Raw genomic sequence first — 12,236 nt, 5'->3', positions numbered from 1 at the left:
CTTTCAATCTCTATTATTCTTTATCATTAATTTTACATATGTGAAGATAATGTTTTTTTCTTCAGTTTTTTTTAAAAAGATTTTATTGTATAGAAGTATTATTTCTCTCTTTGAAGACATTAATTAAATTATTGATAAATTCTTTTAGCTTTTACTATTTCTATTGTAGCTTTTGTATAAACTATGTCTTTGCTTAATATCAGTTCCGAGTTGAGGGTAAATATTAAGAGAAGACCTCCAATTCAGAAATTCAAAAAATTACACTATCCAGCAAAATTTGACCTTTTCACGAGTATGAATAGTATGATAGTCATTTCTGTATTTTTGTCTGTTAAATACAAATTCGTTATTCAATTTGATCATCACAATTTTCAGAAAATGGCATCAAAACAGCAAAAATGATGATTTTAAGAATTTTTAAAGATTAATTTTATAGTACTGAATTAAAAGAGTATCCACTTTTAATTTTAAAATGCGTTTTTGATATATTTTTCAATTTCAAGACGTATATCAATTTGAATAGTGCTTTTCCTATTCATGTAGATGATAATTTATCTGTATATATTTTATTCTGAAATTGTAAGATTTTAAATAAATAAATAAATATATATAAATATAAATATATATATATATATATATTTGTAAATTTTTTTCTCGTGTAACGAGCTTTTCCATTTGCACATATCTTTCTGTTTTCTTCGAATGTAAACATTATAATTAAATTTCCCTGGATCTAATAGTTGGATTTTCCGTGACTTGTCGATCGTTCCATATCGCCCTTTACGGAGAGATGAATACGAATGGCGAATCAACGGGGCGTACCTGTTGGTAAGCAGAAACGCAATATGGAATATCGAATGCACTGACTCGGCTGTCTCGGCCAGACATTCCCGTAGTTCGGCCACCGGATGCATCAAATGCACCAAATGCAGCGTGATAACGTCACTCACAGGATGTAGGATCGGTAATTCGGCAACGACGTGAAAGGGGTGACACAGGGTATAGCTCCGCAACCGCCCAATCCGCCGCGAGTAATTTTCGAAATTGGTCTTCCAGGGTGACAGTTCGATTCAATGTGAAATGATCGCTTGTAAAAAATCGAGAACGGGGTGAGAGTTGTGAGTCAAGTTGAATAAATCGTTATGATGGATGAAATACAGCATATCTGTAGGAGATTCGATGTGTACCGAGGAAGAGTACCCGACAATTTTACGAAAAGCAGATTGACGATTTGTACAGCATTTTATGGGAACTTAGTGGGAAATACACCGTACCTTCAGAGCACCGCAAACTTCGGGACTGATGTTTAAATTTCCGTAACTTCGCTATTCTTCGGAACTTCAAATTCATAGATCTGAAGAGTTTATAGAATTTGTTACTTCGGATATGTCTCGACGGGCGCTCTTTTCGAGGTATTCTATGTATAACATGGTTGACGTAACTGTGTAGCGTATGTCTCCTGAAATTTGGAATCGTTTTTGTTCCAGGCTACTTATTCACACTTCATCATTCACGACTGCACGTCTGCTCAGTGACGCCTGAGTGTACATCTATTAGCTATATAGAGTTACGTTGTCCCATTAATTATCGTATAAGTATTCGGATGTTGACATTGCGAATAGTCGGTACTCGTCTCATTCTCGGCTTTTGTTGTGAAGACTTGTTTGTAGGCGATGGTCATGCTGGCAGCTCTCCGCAGAGCTTACCAGCTCTAGTCAAGCTTTAGAAACATGCACACTGCGCTTCCTTTTTCGATCTCGGTCCTGCTAATCTTGTGCACGTTACTAATCAAGGATTCTTTATGCAAAGTAAAGGAGAAATGCAAAGAGTGCATCATACCCCAGAGGCCCCAATATTAGGGATCCTGAAATTTCAGTTAAGGTATAACTATTTTTTATTGTTTCTATTTGAATTAATTCCAATTTAAGTTTGTATATGCAAATTATATTCATTTATATTTCACCTATAATTTATTGATAATTCATCTATAATTCACATATTATTGTAATTTAAGTTTAATGAAATCCTCATTGTTTTAATGTAAATATTGTATATCAATGAAACACCTTTTAATTGAACGGCTATATTTAATTTTCTATGGTATATTTATAATCGGTTCTTATATTTAAGTACAGTCTGAAAATGAACTAATCATATATTAGCGTTTTAAGATATAATATATTAATTGCATATTAGCACTTTAAAACATTACTTAAGATGATCTTGAAATATAAGAACGGATTATTAATCTCTACCTGCTTCTGATAAAATATGTGCATTTTAGAAAAAAGTTTATAATTTATTATAGAATTATAAAATTCTGCTTGTAGGTTTATAAATTTCTGTTTATTCTATTGTTATTTTATAACATTCAGTTTGTTTTGTTAAAATTTGGTTATACTCAACTTTTTTAAATATACTTATATAAATAAACAGAATCTTAAAGTATTAAATTCATGAACAGATAAAAGGTCAATTTTACTTTTGCCCTATAATACGTTAAAGTATATAATTTATTATATATTCTATTATTAATAATTCCTGAAATATTAAGCATATTAATTAAACCGTTCTATTTCATGCATTAAAATCTTTGTAAAAGTTATAACAATAGCCGTGAGAATTTCGTCGATTGCTCCTCGGTTGAAATCAGAGGTTCTTTTGTCCTCTCTTTTTAGCTTCTTTGTGAAGAAGACATCCCAAAGGAAGGGGCGTCGAGTAACGTCGGGCACCCAGGGAGCCCTTTTATTGACGGTGATAAACATTTTTATGAACCCCACGCGAATTACTACTTTTTATAACTCTATCGCTCGATCTGTCGCTTTCTCCAATCCCTTGCGTTTCCTCCTTCAATGTACTCGAAAAGTTTTTCTCCCCTTTATGAAATTTCAACATCACGAAAGCTTGACGTAGCCTTGACTGCAAGAACTCTAGAGATTCAAACTTAAAAATGTAAGAATTTTGATTTAAATATTTACGGAATCATAAAATAAACGCAAAATTCACCAATCCAATATTAATATCACAATTTTCATCTTCTTGGAGCTTTGGATTCCCGACATGTTGCAATTTGAATTCTTGAAACTTTGTACTTAAAAATTTTTTTATTATGATTATTTTTTTATGATTTCAACCATTTTTATAGTTACAATAATCATAATTACAATAATATATAATTATAGTTACATATTATAGTTAAATATCAAACAATTCTTTTAATGAAGAATCATTAATTAGATAAAAATATGATTTAAGTTAACCTCGCGATTATATTCAAGTTTCTTGCGATCGTAGATTGTGGAATAATGATCGAGAAAATCGCATTTTATTTATTCTAAATAATCTTATTGCAACGATATTGTTGCTGCCATAAAACAAACGAATTTCATTTAATTCAACTTCATGACATGTAAATCCTTGGTTTCCGTGATCCTTAGATCCGGGTAGGATTATACTGTGCCGCTCATAGTCCAAACTGGCGTGCACGGTGCGCGCGTTCCATTATAATTGCGCTATAATAGCCATCGCAGATGTCGGCTCGTTAAATTGTTAATATGTCGGAGAGCTTGCCGGAAATTCCCCGAAGTTAATTCTGCAACCTTCTGGATCTACAAGAGAAGAAGTTTAAAGAAGTTTCGCTCGATTATTTGCTCATCAGAAATTAATATAACGTCCACCGGACACCTTCCACTCCATTGTCTTTTAACCGACAGATTATCAGCCATTTTCTCTAATCCTACCTTTTATCCGCAGTGGCGAAATTTGAAAATTTTTAGCAATCCTTCATTCTTGTTAATTCTTTGTCAAACAATCCTCGATGAACTTTTCTGCCTCATTAATTAATTCTGATACCTTAATGCGCATTCAGAGGAGAAATATAGATGCAACATAGTGATGACAAGATTTAAAAAATGTGTAAAATTAATGTATATGTTCAATAAACTATTTTATAATTATTGTAACTATAAAATTATTGTAACTATAAAATAATTTATTTAACTATACAAGGTGTTGTATCAACGTATAGATCAGTATAACGGATTGCCTATCCGAGCAAGCGTGCAAGATCGTTTAACTTCGATTTTTATAATAATTATATATATATATATATATATATATATTGTCACTTTTACTTGTGTCTTAATCTATCATTCTCAGTAAGCAAGAAACATTTTGGAACATTTCAGCAATATTGTAGCAACGTTGTAATATTGCCACTATTGCTGAAATGTTCTGAAATGTTTCTTGTTACTATCTATGTAGTCATTTTTAAATTGTGCATCAAAATTTATAAAATTAATTTTTTAACACTCATCTTGAAACAAAAATCGAAAATTATATCTAATTGTTATCTTTATAGTTGCTACTATTATGTTTTTCTTTGGAATTCTACGCTTTTTATTATTTTCCAGAAACATAATTTCAGAATTGGAGATGTTATATATGGATGACATGTAAGGTTCAATGACCTGAGATTCTAGGATAGTCAATGTAAGGGAAAGATCTAGGAAAGGAGAATGTAGACAAAAACATCTTATCACTCAGTAATACCTTGGAGTCTGAAAGGAGAATATAGAATAAGGAAGAGCAAAAGTTTACGAAGATATTGCAATGCAATAGTGTGTTATTCGCCTCAAACTCTCTTTCACATAAAGAGAGTTTGAGGCGAATTCACTAAATTAGCGGTGCAAACCGCGATGGTTGTCAATATATGCATTGCGATATCTGTCATCGCGTTTCACATCAGTGCTAACGGGTGAGTAATTAAATAAATGATGTACGCACTGGCGTTAAATTAAATTAAATTAATTATATGATAAATATGACTTTTCTCCCTATTTTCGCTGGAATTATTTAACCTATATTGGAAATCCATGATATCGTGCCAATTACAAGAAAATACGTGTACTGAGTCGAAATTTGCGCTTGATATGAAGCACACTATAAATCATCGAAAATAGCTGTTTAATATTGGAATTGTATTTGTGTTTAAATATTTGTGTGCGCACTTTAATTATTTCAAGTTTTTTGATCTGACTTGAAATAATTAAAATGCGTGTACAAATTTCAATCCGGTAGAGAGTGGACGAGGGTTGTTTTTCTTATTTATTTTCCGGGAATCCAGGAAAAAGTTTTGCTCAAATATATATAAATGTAAACATACATAAATACGTATAAATGATATATGAAATATGCTCATATATTTATATATATGTTCATATATCCCTCTTTCTTGTGTAAAATTATTTTTTAGCAATAAAAGTAATAATAATGATGCGAAAAAAACATTATAAGAATAATTAATGGGATAATTTTTGCATTGTTTGTTTTAGAAAAAAATCAAATTTGGAAAAATAAATATAATAAATACATAAAATTTAAGAAATATTAATATCTTTTTCCTATTTTATCTTTTAATTAATACATACAATACAAATTATATAATATACGTAATATATAAAGCATTATCTTTAAACAAGCTATTATCCTCGAAAGTATATACGTCGAATCAAAAATAATTTAGACAAAAGGTATATGGCCTGATAGGCTACTAGTAATGATAAAATCAATTTTCGAAGAAATCGATTTTGCATTAGTTATATGAAGGTTATGACTATTTAAAAAAATGGAATTGCACAACTTCTTTTACAGATGATTTCTGTAATTATGAAAAAGTTATTAAATAAGAATATTAAAGAATATTAAACATCAAAAAAATCAATGATTAATCCTTAATAGTTAAAAAATTTTGCCCAGGGCCGACTATTTTTAATAAGCATCTTGTCGGAAACGAGATACTGAATTTTGAATATTAAATATTAAATATTGAATATTGAATACTGAATATTGAATATTAAAATTTATTTAAATACTAAAGTCAAACAAAAAACCGTTCCCAAATAACTCAGGTAATCGGACAACTTCCAGATCACGTTGGAAACTACCAGTTCTCGTCCGATCACTGAAGTCAAGCAACGTTGAGCATGGTTAGTACTTGGATGGGTGACCGCTTGGGAACACCGTGTGATGTTGTCCCTTAATTTTTATTTTTTGTCAAGTTAAAAGAAGACTATATGTTGAGATAATTAATTTATAATATCTCAACATATTGTCTCGGACGAGAACTAGTATGTATGTATTAAGTTTATTTCTGGGATAATCAAACATAGTTGCTTATTTTATTATAACGTCACAAATAAACTAAAAAAAAAAAACATTTCTACTTTCATATGTCAAATTGAGCGATACAGTGATAGTACTCTCGTCGCTAAGAATTGTATTTGAATTGGAAATTCTTAAGATAAGTGTATATATGTGTTATTTAATAAAAGTATTCTCACTAGAAAAATATTCGTCTAATTTTTTTTTCACAAAAAAAAGGTATCCTAATACTAAAAAAAATTGAAATTCTGATGAGAACTGGTAGGTTCACGTGTTCTGGAAGTGGTTACATAAGTTATTTAGGGACAATTTTGTTTGGTTTTGATATTTTCCATCGTGTTTATAATTTTTTTATGTAGCAATATAATAAACAATACTTCCCACACAGCACTAAATGTCACCAGAATGTGGCCAAAATATTATATTTGAAATTTGAAATATTCTGGCAAATAGTAGCAAAATGTCTTATGTCCACATCTAGCAATATTCTGGAGCATTCTGTAATATTTTGGAAACGTATTTTGTAATATATAATAATAAATGTAATATATAATACACAGCACGTAATGTTATTAAAATGTCGTGTTACCAGAATGTCACCAGAATATTTCAAATGTTTTTTTTTACAAAATATTTCATTTGAAATATTTCTGCAAATATTCAAAAATGTTACATATATGATATTTTATTTGAAATATTCTAGAGACATTCCATTTAAAATATTACGTTTGCAATATTTTCGTAATATTTTGTAGACATTTCTTTTCCAATCTTTCTGAACGATGCGTTTCGATACGCATAATTTTACGACGAACAAAATTTTGATGCACAATAATGAATTATAAACGTTGAGTGACTTATTGTATACGGTAATCGTCGATTTTGCCGAATGTGAAGACAAGGTGGAAGAAAGAAGGGCAACTGCCCGAGGCATATACATCTTTGCTTACATTCCGACGCGTTATTTTATTACATCGCCCTAAATTTCCTTCGAAGTAGCTTTCCGTTTACTCAGAAATTTTTCTCCTTTACGATCTATGCGACCCTGCTCTCTTCGATATCTTCTTTTCTAAAATTTTTCTAAAACTTTCTAAAATTAGCTTCTTAAAATCGGCTAACAATAAGTATTATATTAAATACAAGATACTTCTAATATTATGTTTTTTTACAAGATACGTCAAGTTAAAAAATAAAATTGAATAATTTGAAATGCTTTTTTCAATGGGAATTGTGCAAAATCATCGTCAAAAATCACGATATAGGAACGTGGCGAGAACACACACCCTCTTGGTTCAGTCACACTCACCCTCCTGGCGCCACTTCCGCCCTCTTCCGCTGCCGTCGCGACGTTCGCCACCCCTCGTTCGGTGGAGGCGCACGTTTACGAAGGGCCAGTAGTGTCAGTACGCCTCCAGCCGTCGTGTGGATCGAATGCGGCAACTTCGTATTTCCCGCATCGCCAGTGTCGAATGTCGAATTCGACGATCGGCGGATAATTTCGCGCCCGTCGTCATGGCTATCCGAAGATCAGGGACATTCCCGTTGGAAGACATGTGCGCGGGCGTGCGCGTGTGTTATTTATAATGAGCACTTCGATGTGATCAGCCGCGACAACAATCGAGCGCATCCTTCGCTCTTGATCGCATTAGTGACTGTAAATCGCGTTTCTCTAAATCGTGAGCGAGAATAATGAGCAACATGAACTGTAGATATCATTAAGATTGAGTTGAGCAACCAGAAAAGCCACGCTCATAGTGTCTTCGTATTATACTTTGGGAGGTGGGTTCAAATTCCTGCAGTATTGCTTTCTTTCATATATTCTCATATATTCTCAGATTGTCCGCGTCGAAACCGAATATTTTTATCAAATTTTGTCATCGAAGATAATTCTGATTTTGGGATTATATCATTTATTAATGTTGATATTAAGAAATGATAATATTTGAGCTACCTTCGCGCGAAATCTTCGAAGATAGATATGAATTCTTCTCTTTCTGCAGAACCATATTTTTAAACTTTAGATTTTTCGTTAACTACAATATCTACGTGCTCGGCTTGCGATAATATTTTAGTAATTCCATGCTATAATAATGTGCGAAGTCTAGAAAGTCTAATTATAAAGAATAATCCGATTGTTAATACAAGTTGTTAATATTACGAATAAGCGAGAGACGAGCAGAATTTAAAAAATCATTTTTAGAGGATGCTTTGTAAATAAGGAAGTTTCGTAAATAAGTTCACTGAATCCATACGATTACGATTTTCGTGGTTTCTGTTTCTATTTTAAACCGGAGAATCCTTGGCATTGATTTGTTTCCTTTAAATATTGGTTGATCGTCCGACTTTATATTGAGTCGTTTGCCTCAGTTTCTCTCAAATATTTACGTATCAACTGTTTGCAATTTTCGGGTTTATCTTTAGATTTATTTGGAATTCTTTTTCCGAGGTACTTAACCCTGTACGATCGTTTTTTTCTTCACTCCTTCAAATTCTTTTTCCGAAATTGGCGATCTTAAGATTACGTCATTACCTCTTCTGGTTCTTGAAATCAAAGAAGCTTGGCTATTTTCAAACATTGAATATAAAGAAGATTTATTTTACGATTTTTCCTGATTCTTTTTAGATTTTTTTATATTTTGATTCCTTAAATTCTCAAAATATTGTACATTAATCAATATGTCTGTAAAATTCTGATATTCTTGTAATAGTTTCTATTATTGAAAACCAATATAAGATTTTTGTATGATGCATTCTGATTTGGATTGGACATATTCAAATCTTTAAGTTTATCCGTTTTTAACTCGAATTTTGACAACTTTGCGTTGTTTTACACATTTTGTTATTTGTATCGAAATTTTAATTTTTGTGATATAAATATGTATTTTAATCGTTCTTTTATTTTTTTATCCTTGTAGACTTTAAAAAATCTGGTAGTATGAATTGGTAATTTGATAGATTTAACCAGAAATATCAATTTAGATACTTATAGTTAAATCTATAAAATATTTTAGTCAAGATAACCATTCGCGATACCATAATTCTAACATAATTCTAACATAATCAAAATGCATTTTGCGTCTACTTATTGGTCTATTTAAAACACTTCTCAATTATTTTATTTTATCTTTAGTCAGGTCTTTCTATACACGTATGTAGGTACTGTGACCTGCCTTTATGAATCATAAATCCATTAGGGGAAGACAAAAATCTTTTCTATATTATTAGTGATTTATAACATTTCCATTTTTTAACATTTGAATGGTGATTCTTACATATTTTTATCTGAAAGATAAGAATTTATGTTGAAAGAGAATATATAAGGTTAAGAAAGTTTCATTACCCACAAATTTTGAAAAAGAATTCTATTTTGGAAAACCTTTACAAATTTACAATAAACAAGAAGCAATGCCTATACGAAAGCTATCTTGAGTACTTTAAATAATTTCTGAGAATTTATATATCACATTTATATAATTTCTCAAATTGCACGCTGAATTGATTTTTCTTAGAAATGTAATTATAAATTTTAACATTTTTCAATTTTTTTTCTTTACGGAGTAAATACATAAGAATTAATCACCATTCAGATGTTGAGAAACAAAAACCTTGTAAGTATAATTTTTAACATTAAATCTAGCCAATAAGGATCTGTGCCGAGTTTGAGTCCAAAGTGAACAATCATTTATTAATCGATAGAGTAGCACTACAGAAACAAAAGGTTTTAATTGTTAAATTGAACTCTGGTGAATGTACGGACTTTATCTATTTTCAGCTTTTTCTTCCTTAGTTCTCAGTTCCTCAGGCTCTCTAAAACTAAAAAAAACATCGTTAAAAGGAACTTAAAGTGAAGAATTTCGACAAAATCGCTGTTTTATCGATATAAAGTAATATATATAAAATTAATTTGGAAAAAAATTTTCGAATCTGTAATGCATGGTCTACAATTGGGCAGTAGCAGTGAATTAAGGAGTAGTTGTAGAAATCGACCAATCATAGTTGAATGTGAGAAAAATAATCAACTATGATTGGTCGATTTCTACGCTTACTCTTTAATCAACTATTGTTACTGTCTAAACTATGCATAAAAGAGCAAGCAATTGAAAAAAGAAAGAGCAATTGTTATACAAAAATTAAGCGTTTAATCAGTAAAACAGATGTCTTTAGGATCCTCTTAATGCATATACTTTAATTCTGGAAGATTTCCAAACCTGCAAAAGTAACATATATGATATCGTTCTACAAAAATTATTGCGTTCAATCGAAAAAATAAAATAAACTTTGGGATCTTCTTAATTAATCTTGCTAGCGTATGGATGTCTTCTCTAATTAATACATTTTCGCCGCTTGTTCATCTTCTCCCTTCCTTCTCCCAGAATGAATTCCAGAGGCATCGCTGTCATTACAATCATATCCGAATTTCTCTTACATGACGAGATTGCGTTCAGGGACTTAGCCGAATTAATGAACTATACTAAATAATTTCAGACATTACGTCTTTGGTACAATCCGTTATCGCGAAGAGCTGCCTTGAAGAGAAATAAGATAAAACCAATGATAGATGATATAATACATACTTATACACATACTTATAATAGCAAACTTTGCTTTCTAGCACTCATAACAGAGAAGTCATTTTACAAGATTGCGCCAATGGAACATTTTTGATCTTTTTCTTTGATACAGTCCCTACAGTCCATATCTCAATATTGTTTACCCAAAGTCCAATTTCCATAAGAAACTGGCTATATTTCTTTTAATATATCATTTAATATATCTTTTAATATATTATTTTAATATATCATTTAAAATTATATATAAGGAATAAAAAAGACTTCGCATTTATGTTTATTGTAAAAAGATATATAAATGTATAATATAATCATATATATAAATTATATGTAACTATGTTGCATCTATTACACATTTATGTTATTAGATACATAAAAAATTTAAAGTAAAATTTCTATCTAAAAATTGAAGGATGAGGAATTTTTTAAAAAGTAAATCTTCTTTTAATGTAAAAATTCCTACAAGAAACATCTATTACTTGTTGATCAAAATTTGTTATTTAATGTCATCATTAAACAGGTTTTCTTACATCTATTCTAGTCACTAGACGTCAGCACTCTCGGATATATTAGAAACATCGAATTTTCTCATATAATTGTGAAAGTTGGAGCACATCTCTTGGTATTACATCCCACCGCTATTCACCAGGACTCTATGATTCTGTTCCAGGATTTAGGACGAGCGATCGCTCGTGACAGTAGAAAAATATCGCGCACAGTGCTCTCCGTTTTTTCTGCTCGGAGGAACGATCGTCTGACACTGACACGTTGGTAATGACTTCAAAGAGATGTACAGGACGGTTTGAATTACGGATGTGCCGCCGAACCGCAAATTTTCAATCCCTCCGTTCTCAGAACTTCTCGCTTTATCAAGTTTTAAATATTTCCTCAATGGCGTGGAGTACTCGTCCGTTCTTTAATGCCGCAATTATTACAAAGAAAATAGAAAGCTGTATTTCGCAAAATGTAATGGCACCATTAAACAGCCAATGTTTATTCACTATACAAAATATCACCGCAATGCGTTCAGAATAAATACGATATTCTATTATAAAGAATTACACGATGCAGGAGAATGTTTCGTGTGCATGCGTACAACAAATCTACATTACGCGGAAATACATCCTCTAACACAGTATTTAAAAAACTACTGCGTGCCTCCCGGAAACGTTAAAACATTCGTCTACCGCAAAATCGTTCTAATGCAAAGTAAATATTTTCCCGCGCGACGGGAATTGTTTTGCGCGAAGCAAATATTTTTCCGCGCGATGCAATCGTTTTAAATTGCATTCTTCTCTCTCTCTCTCTCTCTTTCTCTCCTCTCTCTCTCTCTCTCTCTCTCTCTCTCTCTCTCTCTCTCTCTCTCTCTCTCTCTCTCTCTCTCTCTCTCTCTCTCTCTCTCTCTCTCTCTCTCTCTCTCTACTCTCTCTCTCTCTCTCTCTCTCTCTCTCTACTCTCTCTCTCTCTCTACTCTACTACTACTCTACTACGTACGTACGTACGTAC

The sequence above is a fragment of the Atta cephalotes genome (genome assembly GCF_000143395.1).
Source record: "Atta cephalotes unplaced genomic scaffold scaffold00035, whole genome shotgun sequence".
Classification (NCBI taxonomy): Eukaryota; Metazoa; Arthropoda; class Insecta; order Hymenoptera; family Formicidae; genus Atta; species Atta cephalotes.
The sequence above is the reverse complement of the archived record's forward strand: the minus strand, read 5'-3'. Positions refer to the sequence as shown.